General features: G+C 38.3%; 1 long non-coding RNA gene and 1 pseudogene across 2 annotated transcripts in view; both read right to left on the bottom strand.

Moving 5' to 3' along the window:
• The window catches only part of LOC114007526 (uncharacterized), a 162,354-nt gene that overhangs the window by 8,070 nt on the left and 133,667 nt on the right, over positions 1-20,617 (bottom strand). The window contains exon 1 of one of the 2 annotated variants that reach the window (XR_003549140.1): positions 3,629-3,698. The exons of the other annotated variant lie outside the window; for it this stretch is intronic. This is a non-coding gene — a long non-coding RNA (uncharacterized LOC114007526). Of the gene's footprint in view, positions 1-3,628; positions 3,699-20,617 lie in introns of those variants that run through there. 2 annotated transcript variants of the gene reach the window in all.
• LOC106734712 (60S ribosomal protein L35a pseudogene) lies at positions 7,765-8,097 on the bottom strand (annotated as a pseudogene).

The following is a 20,617-nucleotide window of genomic DNA, read 5'->3' as shown; positions in this document are numbered from 1 at the left end:
CTTTCCCTTTGTGTTCGTCATTTTGGTTAATTACTGGAAGATGGTGGTTCTGGCCAAAAGGGCCCACCATTCTACTTTTAATATTTATTTATTTATTTTAATTTGACCAGAGGGAGAGAGAAAAAGAGAGAAAGTGAGAAAGCAAGCCGCCAGGTCAGGGACTTGAACTGCCATTGGCCATGTGGAAGTCCAAAACCCTTAACTACCATGCCACCTGCCAGTTCCCACCCAGTGTGGTTTTCAAGCCACCAGGTCTGGGACTTGAACTGCAGTTGGCCATGTGGGAGTCCAGCAATGTAAATGCTATGCCATCTGCTGGCCCCATGCCCTATGGTTTTACAATTCACTTGCATTAGGGAAGAGAATAGATGATGAATAACAATGTGGGTTTTTTCTAAGTAAATATTATGTATTTTTAAAAGACACCTGACTAACAAGTTATCTGTTATTATATATTAGCAGGGTAATTCATCATAAGTCATATCGTAAATGCTAGTTGATTCACTTTGAATTGATAATCATTGGAAAGCTTTGTACAATATTTGCTATCATGTCTTCAAAGGACATTTCGAGTTTTTCACTTATTCTTTCAACTACTCCTCCTCATGGCGAGATGTACTAATAAAATAAGGCTACAATTCAAAACTGAAACAGAATGAAGTTAGCTCTTTTAGTTATGTACGTGAACCTGCAACCCCTAAGTTCATCAGTATCTTGATCTGAACTACCAAATTCAAAAAGTGAGATTATGTCTCATCTCCAATAATAAAATATCAGAGAAAACTTTTCACTTTTGGTTCATGGGAACTAAATCAAAAGTTAAAAATTCATAATGCATGGATTAATTTCAGCTGAATATGTAACAGACCATAACTTACAACAAAACAGTATACTAATATTGATTAGTGGGAAATTTTTTTTTTTAATTACCAAAGGGTGTGTGTACTCGCAGGAAGGACAGAGAAAGAGTGAGGGAGCACTCCTTAATGGGTGGGGGACATCATCCCACAATCCCCTCTACTCCATTTTTCCAGCTTGTCAGGATTGGGAGCATGGACACAGACACCAAACATGTTTTTCAAGCCACTGGGGCTGGGATTTGAAACATGGTTAGCCATGTGGGAACTAATTCCTTTAACCATTATACCATGGGGCTGGTCTGGAAAGTAATTCATTTTAATTAAATGACTTGTATTTGCAGGTATGATCTTTCTCTGATATTTTAAACAATGTCTTAAATAGTACCCTGATCTATACATTGATCACACACTAAAATCTTTTTTTTTTTTTTTGGAGAGGTTTTTGCTATAGGGCCCGTGGGCTCACCAGAAAGAGAGAGACAGAGAGACAGACAGCAAGAAATAACCCCCTAGGAGGGATGGCCATGCCACAGTCCCTTCTCCTCCATTCTCCTCTCAGGATCTTGGGCATGCACGCACACGCGCCTGGCATGAGTTTGGGTCTGGGACTCGAACCGCAGTTGACTACATGGGAGTCCAGCTACACAGCCATTACACCAACTGCTGATCCCATACTCTAAATCTTTTTAAACTGGTGGTAATTTTGCTCAAACTTTCTACTTTTTTAAATGAAAATTGTATATCTTGAATTTGAGAACTCTCTAGAATTGGAGTATATGAAAGAACTTTAGAGAAACTCAGGAAGCTATTGGTAACCAATGGACTATTTATAAAGGAATTTCAGTGTTGTGGTTGTAATATAAAGACTAAGGAAATGGTTAGATTGATGAGAATTTTGAAAAATGACATAAAAGAATTACTTCTTCCACTCATACAAGGTAGTATCTAGTTAGGAGAAAGCCCTACAGAATATACAATGCCCAGATTCTGGGTAAGACCTGAGATACCAGGCAGTACTATCTCATCCTAAATGCTGGAGTTAATATCACTGTTTTCAATGGCCTATTATGACACTTTTTTATTGGTACTTTGTGGGTGAATATCTAAATCTAGTGTCATTCACTTTTCTAAAATAAATGCCTTTGAAAAACAGTGTATCTAAGTTCAGTATTTTTGAATAATCTCACTGGAAGAAACTGTGCAAAAGCTGTCATTAATGGTAGTTTTATTTATGGGTACAAAGTTGCATTAGATTTCCCTGAAGATTAAAAAAAGAAAAACTGCCATAAGATATTCGAAAATCTCCCCATGCATGTTCCCTTTTCTTAATCACATAGTAAACTGAGAACTATAATACAATAAACTGAGAAAAGATATTATTGACTTTTTTATCATTTTTAAAATTCTTGTCTTTTTAGTCTTGAAAAGTTCATTTTAAACACACAACCCAGGGCCTGCAGGTGGCCTGGTGGTTGAGGTGCTGAACTCTCACATGGCCAAGCATTGTTCGAGTCCCAGACCTGGCAACTTGTTTTCTTGTTGGAGTCCCAGACCTGGCAACTTGTTTTCTTACTTTCCCTCTCTCTGTCTCTCTCTGTCAAATGAAAATATAATAATAATAGATAAGATTAAATAAATAATTATTTAAAAAAAGAAAAACACACAACCCAGTCAAATGACTAAAGATAGAGGGACCAGTAGTTAGTGTAATGGCTATGTCGCTGGACTCCCATGTAGTTGACCACGTTTCTAGTCCCAGACCTGGTGGCTTACTCACACTGGGCGCATGTGCGTACATGCCCAAGATCCCGAAAGGAGGAGAAGGGATTGCAACAGGGCCATTCCCCCCGGGGGGTGATTTCTCGCTTTCTGTCTCTCTGTCTCTCTCTGTATTTCTGGCAAGCGCACAAGCCCTATGGCAAAAAAAAAAAAAAAAACCTCTCCAAAAAAAGAAAAAAAAAAAAAGACTAATGATACAAAATCCAGAAGTCAACTAGAAAAATAAAATTAATACGTAAAGAATTGTTAAAACTGACACACTATATGTTATTTGGAAATATTTAAGACATATATAGAGTGTGTCTCATCTAAATGTCCTCCAGGATTTTATTTAAGGGGAACAAGTAACTCCTGTCCTGTCTTCTAGGAATTAAAAGAGAATCTGTGGGAGATAACTTATCTACTTCATTCAACCCTGCATTATCCTTGTGTTAAAAGCGGTAGAAAAATTCCAAGGAAAAATATCAAGAGGTGGTGAGAGGAAAAGCAAAGCTGACTAAAATCCATTGAGTCACTACTCTGGGCCAGACATGAGCCTAGTCACTGTACATCTACTGCTTTACGTATAAGTAAAGCAAAAAAGTTGACCAGGTTTGTTTTAGCCTTTGTATATCACCGAGCATGAAGATAAAAGGAGATGCACATTCTCTCCAGTAGTTTATGTGTATTTTTAGAAATTCATTATCCAGGGCATGTAAGACTACAAAAGAGAGACAGAGAGAGAGAGGCACCCTTCACAGCCTCCATCACATCACCACCCACTTCACCTAGCTCTCTGCCTGTTGTGATTTTGGTACCTGCATGCTTGCCCAGCATGTTCCAGGTTGACTGGGATCTAAACCTACAGTCAGCCATGTGGCTTCCAGCATTGCAGTTTAGCATGCTACTGCCGGCATCACCAAGGCTGGACCTCTAGTAGTTTTTTATGTGAACAATTATATAAAAGAAACATTTTCTCCAATCTAAAATGCTTCAGCCATGATACTTACATGAAAGATTGTTGCTATGCAGAGAAATTGTTTTCTATACTCTCAGGAGAAAATGTGTGGGACACTCATGGCCATATGCAAACCTAGATAGATGGCAGAAGCAATGTTACTGCACATAAACCACACCTAAAATACTTTGACCTCTCTGAATACTGCACTTTAAGAAAATAGAAACAGGAGCCAGCCAGTGGCATGGTGGTCAAAGTAGCTGGATCCTACATGGCCAACTGGGTGGTTTGGGTTCTGGACCCAGCAGCTTGAAAAACATGGCAGGTGCATGTCCACATGTGCCCAAAATCCCAAGAGGAGGAGAGACTACAGTGTGGCCATCCCCCAAGGTGTGCTTCCTCTCTCTCTCTCTCTCTCTCTCTCTCTCTCTGTGTGTGTGTGTGTGTGTGTATGTCCCTGGCAAGCACACACACCCTGTACCAAAAAGAAAAAACGTTTCAATGTCCACTAATAGGTTCCCTTTAAGAGATAGAGTACAAAAAAGAAAGAAAGAAAGAAAGAAGAAAGAAAGAAAGAAAGAAAGAAAGGAAGGAAGGAAGGAAAGAAGGAAAGAAAGAAAGAAAGAGGACTTCCTTCTAGGGAGGGAGAGAAAAGGGAAGGAAGGAAGGAAGGAAGGAAGGAAGGAAGGAAGGAAATATAAATAGCTGGATTCGCATTCACCAAGAAAGTACCTGGATAGAGAAGACTTGAAGCCATGTCCTACATGGAATGTTTGTCCTAAGGGGGAGATTTCACCTCACCAGCCAGGTCTTTAAATACATAGAGGCTATTGGATGGAAGAGGAATTATATGTGTCTTATATGTCCATCCTTCCCATGGTATAAGAAGCACAGAAAGATCAATGTTGATGCAATATAAAAAGAACCTTCTAACACAACTGTCCTAATATTGAATGGATTGCCTCAGGAGGTAGTCAGTTCCCTATTACTTAGAAATGTTCAAACTTGGCTGGGCCCTTGGAAGAAATATCCTAAAGGAAATTCAAACATTGTGTGACAGGCTGGAGTAAAAAATATGGCTTTGAAGTTAATTCTAACCCTGAAATTATGGAAAAATGAAAGAGATAAAATTAATTATTAAAACAAACTATCATGCCTCTGAACTCATGTATGTAGAAATGCAGTAAATCTGAACAAACTTTTCTTACATGAACCAACAATAAGTAATCAGATTTACATTTTCTTGACTGTTTTCTTTCAAAGATAGAATATACTTTATACTCTCTGGTTTCTTTAATAATTGAAACACAAACTAGAAATTTGGCCTATAAACACCAGCACTGAAATCAGGTATTGATAGTTTATGTTCTATAAAGTATCATGACTGCAATCAGAGTACATTGATTCATTCATGTAATATATCTATTGAACACCTACTACCTGCCACCCACAGGACCAGAGGTTAAGAGATAAAATGGTGAACAACAACAACAAAACATGATCTCTCCCTTCATGGAATTTATAGTCTAGTGCAGTTGCTGAATTGCTATCTCAGTTCAGATTATATGAAGTCTACTGTTTTCATTAATTCACTTTCTAATGAAAAATATCAAGCTAGTAAAAAAAAAACTTCCTTCTATTAAACATTCAGCAGAAAACTCATGATTATCAAATTGAAGTACCTAATTTACATAATTGAGAAACCATATTTCTACCAAAAGTACATTACTGTTTACACTTATGGAGTTAGTACAAATGTATATGATATGTCATTCCAACATATCATATTAATTTGCATAAATAATTTGCATAAAATCTTTTTCATTAAGAGAATACAATTACCTAAATAATCAAAAATCATTTATGAAAGTAAACTGGGTTTTTATTGTAGTTTTCAGATAGGTATACATGTCTAGAAGAGGGTTAGAAATATTTGTGGTTGGGGCCAGCAGGTGGCATGGTAGTTAAGGTACTGAACTCCCACATGGCAGATGACGGTTCAAGTCCCAGACCTGGCAGCTTGCTTTCTCACTTTCTATTTCTCTCTCTCTTTCTCTCTGGTAAGTATGCAGCCCTATAGCAAACTAAATAATAATAATAAATAAATATAATTAAGTGGATAATTCTTTCTAAAAATTGTGCTTATTATGGCCAATTCTTACATACTCCAATAGTTTGATTTGCTACAAAACCAAATTTACAGTTGAACTGGATACTAGATAATAGAGTTACCAAATTAGAAGCTAGAAAAAAGTTTTCAAGATTAAGTTATATGATTTAGTTGACCAACATTATCAATAATGAATTAAAGAGTCCAAAAGGGGAGCCAGCAGATGGTGTAATGGTTATGTCACTGGACTTCCATGTAGTTGACCATGATTTGAATCCCAGACCCAGTGGCTTAAAACTCAAGCCAGGCGCATGTGTGTGCATAGCCAAGATCCCAAGAGGAGAACAGAGGAGAAGGGATTGTGGTGTGACCATCTTCCTTGGGATGATTTCTCACTTTCTGTCTCTCTCTCTCTCTCTCTGTCTCTCCAGCAAACACACATGCCCTATACCAAAAATCTCTCTCTTAAAAAAAAATGCCCAAAGGACAATCTATAAAGCCATAAGTTCTTGCCAAATATAAAGCCACATTTGGAGGAGATAAGTTCCTATACTCTTGCTGGAGCCCATTCAGAAACCTTTGTAGGGACAATGACCCCTTCTCACTAATCATAGAAAATGACCCCTTCTCCCTAATCATAGTTGGCTAGAATAGTGTCATCTCATGAGTCACAGGAAATCAATGATACATAGTAAACACTCAATGAGTATTTTTAATGAATGGACAAGTTGGCAGACATGGAAATAACAGAGACTTAAGAGAAAATGACTCGTTAACTTATTCAATATATATTTACTGGTTTCAATAACTAGGTATTATATTTAGGCACTATACATCAGACACTGTTCCAAGATACATAGCAACAAACAAAACCCAATGTTATTAAATGAGCCCTAAAGGAGTTTACAGTCTGACTGAAGAGACAGAGAGCAATCCAAAGAACACCATTAAAATGCAAATATAGAAAGGAGTCAACTAGTGGCACAGCAGTAACTCAATGTCCTGTGATACTGGACATATATGGGAAGGTCCCTGGTTCTAGTCCTGAAGTCTCCTTTTACATACTGGGAGTGTGTTTGCACCCATAATCCAGTCTGGCTGAAGCTGAGGTTGGACTATGCATGAGAGAGTGCTTGACTCTCTCCTTTTCTCTCTGTCATTCTCTCTCATGGAAGAAATAAATAAATAATAATCCAGTCTGGCTGAAGCTGAGGTTGGACTATGCATGAGAGAGTGCTTGACTCTCTCCTTTTCTCTCTGTCATTCTCTCTCATGGAAGAAATAAATAAACTCTTAAAGTATAAATATAGGGACCAGCAGAAGGCATAATGATTACATCACTGGACTCCCCCATGGCCAACCATGGTTCAAGTCCCAGACCTGGTGGCTTGAAGCTCACACTGGGTGCATGTGCATGTGTGCTCAAAATCCCAAGAGAATGGAGGAGAAGCGATTGCAGCATGGCCATCCCCTCTCCGGGGTGGGGGTTAGGCGAGTGGGTTGTGCTGATTTTTTGCTTTCTGTCTCTCTGACTCTCTATCTCTCTGAAGAGTGGAGTCACTCTATAGGAAAAAAGTCTCTCAAAAAGAGCAAATATAATATAGTATGCACAATATAAGAAGTGGTATAGTAAGAGACTCAATGCTATAAGAGGTATTACAGAGGGATTTGATCTTGTCAGGGAGGTCAGAGAAGGCTTCCTTAAGGAAGCAACAAAGAATTACCCAAATGAAAAGGGAGAGAAAGAGCATTCCAGAAAGAGGGTCTAACACATTCAAAGATCTTTATGGAACAAAGAAGACTGGTGTGATGGCCACATAGGGGACACAGAATGAGATGAGGTTGGGAAGAAGATCTTTGTAGCCCATGTAAAGGGGTTCTTTATCTTGAGAACAAAGTAAGCATCACAGTATATAGCAAGGTTGTATACAAGAGGTCTTGGAAAAGTCCATGGAAAAATGTATATTATAAAATTTCAAAAATTTTTGCACCAAAAAAACTCATACCTTAATTCCCTTTATCCATAAACTTTTTTTTTACAACATGAATCCATATTTAGTCATTTACTTTTCATTATTTCAAATCCTTGAGGGGTATAGCATCACACGAATTCTGTGTCCAATGGCCTTAGCAGGAAGGTTGCTTTGGAATTTGGCTCGAACTATGCCACTGTTTCCGTGGACAAAAGTAACCTTTTTCCAGATTACTCTGGTTTTATTTAGTTTGCCACCAGGAGTCACTGTTTTGTTTTTTGCTTTGTACACATAAGCACACCTCTTGCCAAAATAGAATTCCATTTCATCTCATGCATAAACACCTTCAATTTTAAGAAGAGCTGTGTGTTCCCTTTCGTTTCTGAGACTCCACTTATAGCCAGCAAAAATGGCCTTGGACCACAGCCTTCCAGACATAGTTGCCTTTTAGAAGTCCTGTTCCCAGCAGGCCTTTGCAGGCTCCAAGATAGTGGAAAGAGGCCCATTTTTCCATAAACTTTTTGAAGTCTCCTCATATTTACTTACTATACTCAAGCATGCACACAAAATGTGGTATCATTATGCTATATGTTTGTCTATATTCATTTTTATTTGAGATATTGACATAAAATAAAAATCACCCTTTTAAAATGAATAATTAAAAATAAATAATTTAGTGACTTTAGTACATTTACTGAGTTGGGCAACCCTCACCACTATCTAATTTCAGAACATTTAAACACCCCTAAAAGAAATCCCATACCTATTAGTAGTTACTTTCTCTCCAGTCTCTGGCCACCACTAATCTACTTTCTTTCTCTATGGATTTGCTTATTCAGGATACTTCATATAACTGGAATCATATAATATGTGGCCATTTATGTGTGGCTTCTTTAACTTAGTATATATGTTTTCCAGTGTCATCCATGTTTTCATATAATAGTAGTACTTTATTTCTTTTAAATATCAAATAATAATCTATTGTATAGATACATAATCACATTTTGTTCAGCCATCCACTGATAGACATTTGAGTTGTTTCTGCTTTTGATTATTAAGATTAACGTTGCTACAAACGTTCATGTACAAGAGTCTGCATAAGCGTATGTTTTCATTTCTCTTGGGTATGTTTGTGAGAGAATTGCTGGGTCATATGGTAACTCTGTTTAAACTTTTAAGGAAAAGCTAGACTGGATTTCAAAGTAGTTGTACCACTTTATGATCCAACAACAGAGTATGAAGGTTTCAATTTCTCCATATCCTCACCAATACTTGTTACTGTCTGTCTTTTTTATTAATAGCTATTCTATTTGGTGTGATGTGGTATCTCTATGTGGTTTGATTTGCATTTCAGTATGACTAAGAATACTAAAACATCTTTTCATATATTTATTGGGCCAATTGTCTTTTCTGGAGAAATAGTATACCTGACTTTGGGATATCTGACTCAAGTTTCAGAAAGGTTAAAGTATTGCTTAGCATTTTCTGAACCTGGAATCTAATGGCAGTTTACATAGAATCATGAAGTGTTTTTGCTTTTTAAAAAAAATTATTTATTTTTCTTCTTTTGATTATGTATCTAATCACTGTATACCATTACAGCTTATAAAATGAATTTTCCCAGCATGAATACACTGAATATTAGTCTAGTTAAAATATTATCAAATACATTATCGTCAACAGATAATTTTCTATTTTTTTGTGTCTCTTAAATGTTTTGCTTCTTTCTTTTCCCCTTAATGCCCTTCCATATAGTGAATTCAAAGAAAGCAACCACTATGTAAATTGAGCATCTGTAATACCTTGTTTTATTTGGAAGCTTAGCAGGAGATGTGTATTATTTCATAATATCACATCACCAGTGGCAATGTCCTAGTGGTATCTGAATTGTTGGTGTAATGTGCCTGTCTTTATTAGCCCCCATTGGTTCCTATTGCATATGAGGGGGCAACACAATAAAATAGAAAATACATATTATGAAAAACACTATCAATAAATTTCAAAATAAATTTATAACACAATAAACTTATATTTTAATTCTATTTTCCATGAACTTTCTAACACTCCTTCAGACAAATATATACCAGAAAGATTTTAAGAATCTTTTCTTTTTTTAACTGGAAAAGTGCACATGTGCTCACCAGAGACAGAGAGAGAAAGCACTCCCTCTACAGCACATAGTCACATTGCAATACTTTTTCCTCCATATCTCCATTTCTTCATGATTTGGGGCATGCGGCCACATATTCCCTGAGTGTTTTTCAAGTCACCAGGGTCCAGGATTCAAACTGTGGGCCAGGTAGGATCTGGTTCTCAATGCACAGTATATAACCACACACTATAAGGTCAAACTGAGACCTCTTTTAATAGACTTAGAAACAGAAATCTCATTGAAAAAAAAATTTTTTTCAAAGAATATATTCTAACCCAAACTGAGGCCTTATGCTAAGAAATGGAGAGAAATCTGGTGGATAGATGATATTGGATCAGACTATGAAAAATATGTAGCATTTGCTTTTGTTTTATCCATACATTGACAAACTTTACATAAATACATAAACATGGTAATACATATGCTTTTTTTAAAGAATACTCACAAATATTTTCCAATTCCAGAGGGGTCAGGAAGGGAGAAAATCTTATATTTCAATTTTTAAATATTTTAATTATTTATTTAATTTCATTTGTTGTTGTTATTATTATTATTATTATTTTGATCAGAGAGAGTGAGAGAAAGGAAGAAAGCAAGCCACCAGGTCTGGGACTCAAACCATGGTCAGTCTTGTGAGAATTCAGCCCCTTTAGCTACCATGCCACTGGCCAGTCCCTAAAAAAATTTTTTTAATGAATTACTGAATCTATCAACTCAAAAGAAAACAAAAATCCTTAAATCTGGAAGGCAAAGCATAGAAGAAAATTCATAATGTTTTAGTCAAAGGTCATAAAATTCTATTTCACCAGTTCAGTCTCATGTAATTAGTCTCTCCTGTGTTGAATTTGCAGCGTTACTGTGGTCTGATCTTTCCATTTAAAACCTGGAAGTTAACATTCAATTTTATTATTGATCTTTCTGGACTTGTCCCTACCACTAAGTTGGCCATTTTCTTGGTTGTTTTTGTTCTCTCATTTCTGTCTGTCTGTCTTTAGTTTTCCTGGTACAGCATTCCCTTCATAACTTCTTGGAGAGCTGGTCTGGTGTTGGTAAATTCATTCAGGTTTTGTTTATCTGACAATGTTCTTATCTTGTCTTCTCATGTGAAGAATAATTTTGCCAGGTATAGTATTCTTGGTTGAAATTGTTTTTCATTAAGCACTGAATATATTTTCCCATTCTTTCCTTGCCTGCATTGTTTCTGATCCAATGTTAGCCTGATGGGATAACCTTTGTAAGTAACGACATTTCTCTCTTGCCAATTTTAGTATCTTGTCTTTGTCTGTGATTTTGGCCAATCTGGCTACGATGTGTCTTGGAGAAGATCTTCTTGGGTTGATTCTATTTGGGGTCCTTTGTGTTTCTTGGGTTTGGATATTTGAATGCCTCTCTTGGTTTGGAAAGTTTTCTTCCAGTAAATTCATGGAGTAGATTGCCAATGCCCTCATTAGTTTCTTCATCTGAAGATTACTATGATCTGGATGTCTGGTATCTGGATGTTTGGACTATTCTCATTTTTTGGGTTATTTTTTCAGTCTTTTTGGTGATTTTTTTCTAGGTCAGAGGTTTTGTCTTCCACATCTAAGATTCAACCTTCTGCATTGTCTAATCTGCTTTTAATAGTTTCAAGGGAGGTTTTGATTTCCTGTATTACAGCCATCATCTCCAACAATTCTGTTTGGTTCATTTTTTTATATAGGCCAGAGATTCGTTTATTTTTAACACCCATCACGCCATGAATTCATAGGGAATAGGTCCCAGTAGCTCAGGCTCCTTTCCATTGGTTCTCACAAAGTGTGCTTCTCTGGGTGGAGCAGGCTGGCGCTTTAGTTGAACCCAAGTACTTTTCTCTTTGGCTTTTTTCTTTTGATGATCATTTTTCTTCACACATTTTAGGAAGCTACCTCTGCTCTTAGATTGCTTAATATGCTCAATACGCACATTAATTCTCTTGGCAAGAAGCTTGCCCTTAACTTGTTTGTTCACAACAATGCCAAGAGCATGCTGGGTAACTTTGTAGACTCTTCCAGTTTTGTCATGGCAACATTTGTGGGGCATTCCTTTCTGAACAGTATCCATTTCCTTGATGGCTACAATATCACCTTTCTTGTATATTCCCATATATGTTACCAAAGGAACAACTCCATATTTTCTAAAATGCTAGAGAACATATATGGGGTGCCTCTCCTCTTTTCCTTTGTGTTTGTCATTTTGGTTAATTCCTGGAAGATGGGGGTACTTGCCAAAAGGAGTGTTTGGTTCTTTTTTGTGGTATATATTTCTTCTTTCAAATCACGGAAGAACTTCCTCAACTTCTGGAATCCATGATCTCTTTTCTTTTGTATTTTCTGGAGTTGTTTTCTCTCTTCTCTTGCATCTCAATTAGTTTTGTCACTATTGACTGTGGATGATGAGGGGTTGTTCTTTTCCCTTAGGGGAGAGATATCTTATTGGTTTCTCATATTCTTGTGCCTCTGTGGTGGTTTCTGGTCATCTGATGGATTATATTCCTAATTTCTTAGAGTTAATTCTAAGCATTCAAAGACATGCAGGAGGAGTTGATCCTCAGTCTCTCTGCAGTTCCAATTCCCTAACTCTCATCAAGCAACCTATGCTTTTGTCATTGGAACTGGATATTACAAAGGCCTCCCAGTGTCTAGAGAACAGGTGTACCAGGGCTGAGCTGCCAGGTTTCAACTGAGAGTTCAGAGGCATGAGGGAGGAGATGAGCCGTGCACTCTACAGCTCTATCACTCTCCCTGCCGCTCACACTGTAGTCTGTCTTCTCTGATGTTCAGTCACTTAGTGGTGTATTCACTTTTGGCTAATTTGTTGGAGAGGGTTTCTGCAACTGTAAGCTCGCATGCTTCCCTTTACCATGATGTACTTCTGCCAATTTCTCTCCTCTACTGTGTTTTGCTCTGTGGTATCCATAGAAAGATATTTGAGTTCAGATTTTATGAAGAGGACTTTCTCCCTTCATGCAGCAGGTTCAGTGGGTGTTAAGGATTTCTCTGACCCTAAAAGTATTCAGATGTTTGGCTATTGTGAACCTAGACGTGTCTAAACACTCAGGATGTGGAGACTGAGCACAAGTGAGAAAGTAAGGTAAAAGAAAAAGAAAATGGGAAAGAAAACAAAGGAGAAAGAGAAAAAGAAGACAAAAACAACAACAAAAAAGGAAAAAAGCAAAAAATGAAAACTGCACAGCGCATAAGTATGCCATGCAAAACAGGCAGGGTACAGCTTGGATATGGATGGCTTCTGAAAGAGCCTATAATTTGCCTGTCCTGTGTGGAGAGGAGAAAAGATGAGAATTAGCGAGAGAAAGGAGAGGTCAGAGAGGCAAGTAAAAGTACTTTAAAATTTAAGAAAAAATTTAAATAGAGAAAGAGACAGAGAGAAGACAAAGATTGCCCTACCTGTCTAGCTTTTGGGGCTTGGAAGGTGAGGTTTGAGTAGTAAGTCTTCAGTTGCCCAAGCCCTTGAAAGGGACAGGGCACATCTTTGATATGGATGGTTTCTGAAAGGGCCTGTGTTGTGCCTTTCCTGTCTAGTTTTCTGGGTCTGGAAAGTGAGGTTGGAGCAGAAAGGTGAAACCTCATTGAATGTTAACGGTGGACATTGTTTTGAAAATATTTTATGTAATTTTCAATTTACATATATTAATGTTGCATAAAACAAGTTATGCTATAAAAGTCATGTATGCAATTCTTTTTTCTAGTTATTTTATTTAACTTTATTTTAATTTGACCAGAGAGGGACAGAGAGAGAGAAAGAGAAAATGAGAAAGCAAGCTGCCAGGTCTGAGACTTGAACCATGGTCAGCCATGTGGGAGTCCAGCACCCTTAACTACCACACCACCTGGCCTGCACATATGCAATTCTTAATGGTCTGTTGGTTTTTTTTTTTTTATCTTATTTTGGTTCTGTTCCTAAGAGTCTGTTGAAACAATCTTCTTAGTAGCCTTTTTTTTTTTTTTTTTTTTTTTGAGAGATTTTTGCTATAGGGCACATGTGCTTGCCAGAAAGACAGAGAGTGAGACAGAGAGATAGAAAGTGAGAAATCATCCCCAGGGGGGATGGCCACGCCGCAATCCCTTCTCCTCCATTCTCCTCTCCTGATCTTAGGCACGCATGCACACAAACCCAGAGTGAGTTTAAGCCTCCAGGTCCAGGACTCAAACTGCGATCTACTACATGAGAGTTCAGCAACATAACCATTATGCCAACTGCTGGTTCCCTTAGTAGCCTTTTCTGAGAACTATTATGTTTTCCAATCTGCCTTCTTCCTCTTTGCCTACCGAACGGTATTGAAGCCAAGGCCTTTTTCAATTACCAAAGATTGGACACATCAGGATTTTAAGACAGGAGATATGTTTGCATGTGTATATTATATCACAGATCTGTCTAATGTCATAATAAAGGGATTTATTTCATGCTGTACTAACAAATAAGACCAAACTGATTTGTATAACTATTGTATACTTCCTTTGTGTCCACTAAAATATTATTTACAGTCGAGTTATGGTTATTTGCCACCTTACTCCAATCATATGCAAATGTCTAATCTGTAATTACATATCCTCATTCTAGTTGATATTTTCGTTTCCATTCATACTTCTGCTCTTTCATTTCCTTCTATTTCTTGTATAAAGATTCTTCTCTTAAATTTAAACTTCTTCATTGCAACAAGACAAGTATCTGACTCCTTTTTTCATATATGTCTTCTAGTCTAGACATGCCCAGGCATTTACACATTGAAAGGCTTATTATTTTATAATAAATTATTTTCTCTTTATTCTTCCTTTGTATTAGGCTTAGGTTATTATATTGATTTTTTTGAAATTATATGTGGAGATAATTTATATTGTACATGACTTTCATTTCAGGACAATATGGAAGACATTACAAAACATTAGTTATGAAAATGGGACATTGAGTTAGAACCACTGGTCTACATCATATCCTGATCCATCACAACAGGGCAGCAAACTTCAAGTGCTAACATCATACGAGGAAAGAATATCTTTTCTTCACTATGGTAGCCTGCCTGACCTCAGGCAAGTAAACTAGGTTATTTTCTTTCTTTTCTTTTCTTTTAATTGCCAGAGGGCATGGATACTTGCCAGACAGAGAAAAGGCATACACCTCCACCCCAATACAAAATGGTCACTTTACAATCCTTTTTCCCCCTTTTCTTCATCCCATCAGAATTTTGGGCAAGCAAGCACATGTGCCTAGTATGTTTTTTGAGCCACCAGGACTGGGCTTTGAACCTCTGTCAGCATTGTAGGATTCAACTTTTAATGCACTGAATTTAAAGGCTATGCTACAGGGCCAGCCCAAGGCTTGGTTTTTGATAAGCTGAAGGAATTTAGATAATCATCTCTAACCCAAGCCTGTATTCAAGATTAAAGAAGTCAGGTAACCACCCTCTCACCCACAGGACAGTAAGCCTCAAGGCTCAACTTCAGAAGTGGAAGACAATAAAACTCATGATTTAAGGGACTGATTAACAAGTGTTATTTTAATTATTGCTAATTATAAATGTTTTAAGCAAGGTAGGAGTGACCATAATCATGTTTGTGTTCCATAAACTCCAGCTGCTAGGAAGTAAATGACAGTGAGAGTTTCATGTACGACTCAAGAGAAACCTAACAGCCCTTCTGATTTTGTGAAATCCAGCATTAATGTGGCCAGTATTATCTCAGGCCCTCCTTGGTGCCAAGTATCATTAAATTTATCCTTTACTGGAGAGGTGGTGCAATGCAATGCTCTGCAGGGCAATCCATGAGAAAGTTGCTGGTTCAAGTCCAGAGACACCCCCCCTAAGTACATGGGTCATGCCTGTGTTCATGATCCAGGCTGGCTGAGGCTGGGGGTGAATCACAGCATCAGAACGTTTTGGGGTTCCTTTCTCTCTCTCTCTCTCTCTCTCACTCTCTCTCTCTCTCAGAAATAAATAATTTTTAAAATTTTATTCTTTATCACAAAGTATTCTGAAAAGTTAAGGAATTAACAGTATCACAGTATAATTTACAAAGATATAAAACATAGAGTTGGGGAGTAGGTTAATAATGTTAAGAATCTAACCCTTTTATAGCCTAACATTACGCACTGATTATACTCAAGTGACATAACTGTTCGGTCATGGTCTGGGTTTCTGTCACTTGTAGCTACTAAAAGCAGATCTTAGTTGTTGCTGCTTGAATTAGAAAATATGGAGGCTTTCTGCATCTTGCCTTCTCTTTTCTAAATTCTCTCATTTTATGTTAGTTTTAACATATGATTTAATAAGTTTGAATTAATCCAATAGCAAATCTCCTATCATTATAACATGGTTTTATAGCAACAAGAGTCACATTGGTCCATGCGAATTATTCCATGAACATTGATTGCATTATTGGTTCAGCCACCAATATGGGTGTGATGTCACAGACTGAAAAGAAATAGAGTCCTGGAATGCCTCATCTTATTGTGGGGAAGAATTGGGTATAAATTGTAGATTTTAGAATATCAGAAGGACCAGCAAGAAGAAATTCCTAAAAAGGATCACAGAATCTTTCATGGAAATACCCAATAAGAAAAAGTATACCTGCTTCTATTGGAAATAAACAGAGGACAAGACATATTGATTACTTTGTCCCTTTCAGATAAAGGATTCTGTGATTCACTAAGAATTGTAACCAAAATGGAAGGAATGAAGGTTCTGTGGGTCATTTGCAGGTTGTGCACTTGACTGAAAATTTCGATTTATTCTGTGGACCTTAGTACTACATCCTTTCTGCTTCTTTTCTCTCATTTTAATCAGTTATTTCTTAATAAAAGCAAAGAATTTTTATGAAATAAGGCTTATCTTACAGATGAAACAATGCTTTTGCTTAGTGTAAAGGGATGGCTTAAGCAACATAAATTTATTATCTCATAGTTCTGGGGGCTGGAATTATAAGATCAAGGTCTCAGCAACCATACCCCTCTGAAAGGTCTACAGAAAAATCTATTCCAGGTCTTTTTTCTAGCTTCTGGTAGAAGCATAATGCCAATCATCAAATAATGTTCTCTGTGGGTGTGTGTGGGTGTGTGTGTGTATGTGCGCGCACGCTAATATTCTGTGTGTGGGTATGGGTGTGCGTGTGTGTGCGCGTGTGTGTGCGCATGTGTGTGTGCGTGTGCACACACCCATGTGTGTATATGTGTGGATAATTCTGTGTCTGAATTTTCCATTTTTATAGGAACATCAATCATACTGGGTTAAAGACTCACCCTATTCTCATAATACCTCATCTTAAGGACTGTCATGATTTGCTTAACGATGAAGACATTTTCTGACAATTGCATCATGGAGTGTACTTACGCAAACCTAGATGGTATAGCCTATTACATACCTAGGCCAAATGGCATGCCCTATTGCTCCAGCATCATATACTCAATCCATTACTGAGCAAAACGTCATTGTGCAGAACAGGACTGCTACTACTCTGCAGTGACCTACCTCCAAATAAGGTCACCTTCTAAGGTACTGGGAGTGAGGACCCCAATGTATAAATATTGGGTTGGTCAGGAGAGGGAACGCAATTTATCAATCATACTTATTTTTTGCTCAAAGTAATAATACTTTGTAATTATCTGGCTGTGGGAAAGTAAATAAAACAGTGGGTTTGAGTAATAGGAGGGCAACCATGACTTCTAGTTTCAATTTTTAGTCTCCCTGCTTACTTGTCATCTTGATAGTAAGAAAGCTACCAGAAGGGTTGACCAATAAGTGCCCATAAGTCATTTTGAGCATTTTTTATGACACAATATAATACCTATGGAAATACAACTACTTGTCATAGAAAAATATCCAAAATTACCAGCCAAACAGTAAGGTGTCATGAAAGTCTGTCTTTTTTATTCCAACACATAAACATTGCTGATGTAGACTTCAGTTTGCTTCTGCTATTTTCCTCAAGATTAAGAATCTTCAATGTAAAGCCCAACCCAAGCAAGGCTGTGAGTCAGAGAGAAGTACCTTTCTGCCCCCTTTCTTCTTTCCCTTGCTCCCTCCCATGCTCCGTGTACCTGAGGCACTTCACTGTGTCTTAGGTGTCTTTCTTGGCCAAAATCTTCTGGAGTCCTCTAGCCATTCTGCCTGAGCCTCATCGATTAACCCATCTTGCTCTACCACTCAGGATTTGCCAGTTCTGGATCTCCCCTGTATTAGACTTTCTAAGAATCTTCCTTGACCACAATTAGCAAAACTCATAAATTGACCCATGCTAATATGCTAGTGGAAGACAGATAAAGAAATTACCCAGAATCCTTTCACATGTTTAGGTGATCCATATTTCCAAAAAAGATGTCCTGAAGCAAGTCTATTGCCTGGTGGTTAAGGCAACTGGATCCCACAAAGCCAATCACACAGTTCAAGTCCCAAGCCTGGTGGCTTCAAAAAACACTGGGGGGAACCAGCAGTTAGCGTAATGGCTATGTCCCTGGACTCCCACGTAGTCGACCACAGTTCGTGTCCCGGACCCGGTGGCTTAAAACTCACGCCGGGAGCATGTGCGTGCGTGCCCAAGATCCCGAGAGGAGAATGGAGGAGAAGGGATTGCGGCGTGACCATCCCCCCTGGGGGGTGATTTCTCGCTTTCTGTCTCTATGTCTCTCTCTGTCTGTCTGGCGAGCGCACGCGCCCTACAGTGAACATCTCTCCAAAAAAAAAAAAAAACTGGGAACACGTGTGTGCATCTCAAAAGGAGGGAGAAATGGAAGAGAATGGATTATGATGTGACTATCTCCCATGGGGAGTGCTTTCTCATTTTCCTTCCCTCTCTCTCTGTCTCTCCCTCTGGCAAGTACATGTGCTCTCTGGTAAATTAAAAACGAGAGAGGGAGAGACAAGTTCTGGGAACGATATAGCAAGGCCTCTGTTGTTGTGTAATCTAGCCTTTTATTAGGACTCTTGGGCAGGGCCAGCTGCATATTGTACAAGGTCCAGTGAAAATGCAGAGGCCTGTGCCTAGCACCCCAACCTATGGGAGACAGGCAATCACAAAAGGATCATTACCTCCATGCTAATATATACTCAGTACCTGGACAGGGTGTGCAAGTGGCCTCTGCTGAGTTATCTGCCAAATCTGTCATGGAGCTGTCAGCCTAGGATGGAGACAGCTGATACTTGTCCTGTCCTGAGACACCACAGTGTGACACCTAGCTCTGCCCTCCTTTCACCAGCACCCAGGACTCCAGCAGAAGCAGAAGGTGGAAACAGAATAAGGGTTTCCTCCTTCTGCCAAGGGGACCTGGTTGTTGGCCATGGGGTGAGATTGGGGAGTTGAGGGCTAAACAGGCCAGGACACCAAGGGGGCAAAAAGCAGACAGCTGGAGAACTTTCTAGGGAAGGCACTTCATGTACATCAAAGCTCCACAATCCCAGCAAATGCTCCCTTGTCCCATCAGACTTCTCTTACAAAACACAAATCCAGAATAAAATTATTAAACATTTCAAAGGATGACCCCACAAAAGTAGAGAGTTGAAGGAGGACTATTAGAGACTGGGAAAGATAGGAGAAGTTGGGGGAGGAAATTGAAGATATTGGTTAATGGAAATGAAATTACGAATAGACTAGAGGAGTAATTTATAGTGTTAATGACAAATAGCTGAGATAATAGATATACTAACTATCCTGATTTAATCATTACACATTGTATTCCTGCATTGAAAAATTGTACTACAATTATTGTATGACCAAAAACAGTCTGAAGACAACAGTCACAGAGCATTAAACCCCAAGCACAGGTGGTGTGGTGGTTAAGGCACTAGACACGCCCACATGGCCAACCACAGTTCAAGTCCCAGACTTGGTGACTTGCTTTCTCACTTCCCTTCTCTTTGTGTGTCTGTCTTTCTCTGGTCAAATTAAAATAAATGAATGAATAAATAAAATTAAATAAGTAATTCCTTTTTTTAAAAAAAAGCACAGGGACTCCATAGAAAAGGGAGCAATATTTTCAAGTAAATCTCGTAAGAGACATCAAAATATCCTTCAAAGAATAAAGGATTCTGAGTGAGGAGATCCAAATTTGTGTTCTAAGTTTCAGATTTACTATTACATTATCATTAAACTTTTCAGAACCATACTTTTAACATCTTGGATGGTATTGCATTAGGTGGTATCCTATTAGGGCAAATTAAATTAGGTTAGTGTGACAAGGACCACGAGATAGCCACCAAAATCCATCACCTCATCTTAGGGCATGTGGCTAAGCCAGGCTTCCTGGTCTTACTTACGGATAAATGGAGCCAAATGACTAAGTTCTCTCCAACAGAATGTAAGAAGTGACATACACCACTTCCAGGCCTGGCCCAGAAAAATCTCTCATAGCTATGGCCCTGTGCCCTCACAATTTGTAGATGATGAAATTTCTAGAAACAGGAATTCTTTTTTCTTTTTTTTTTTTTTTTGGAGAGATTTTCACTGTAGGGCGCGTGCGCTCGCCAGACAGAGAGAGACATAGAGATAGAAAGCGAGAAATCACCCAGGGGGGATGGTCACGCCGCAATCCCTTCTCCTCCATTCTCCTCTCAGGATCTTGGGCACGCACGCACACGCGCCCGGCATGAGTTTTAAGCCACCGGGTCCGGGACACGAACCGCGGTCGACTACGTGGGAATCCAGCAACATAGCCATTACGCTAACTGCTGGTTCCCGAAACAGGATTTCGGGAAAGGCTTCGTGGATACAATGATTTTCTCATCTATGCTTCAAAGGAGAAAAACCTTTAAATTTTTACTTTCACTAACCTCTATTTATAATAAAG

Source organism: Tupaia chinensis, unplaced genomic scaffold, assembly GCF_000334495.1.
Source record: "Tupaia chinensis unplaced genomic scaffold, TupChi_1.0 Scaffold000192_1, whole genome shotgun sequence".
Classification (NCBI taxonomy): domain Eukaryota; kingdom Metazoa; phylum Chordata; class Mammalia; order Scandentia; family Tupaiidae; genus Tupaia; species Tupaia belangeri.
The sequence above is the reverse complement of the archived record's forward strand: the minus strand, read 5'-3'. Positions and strand labels throughout refer to the sequence as shown.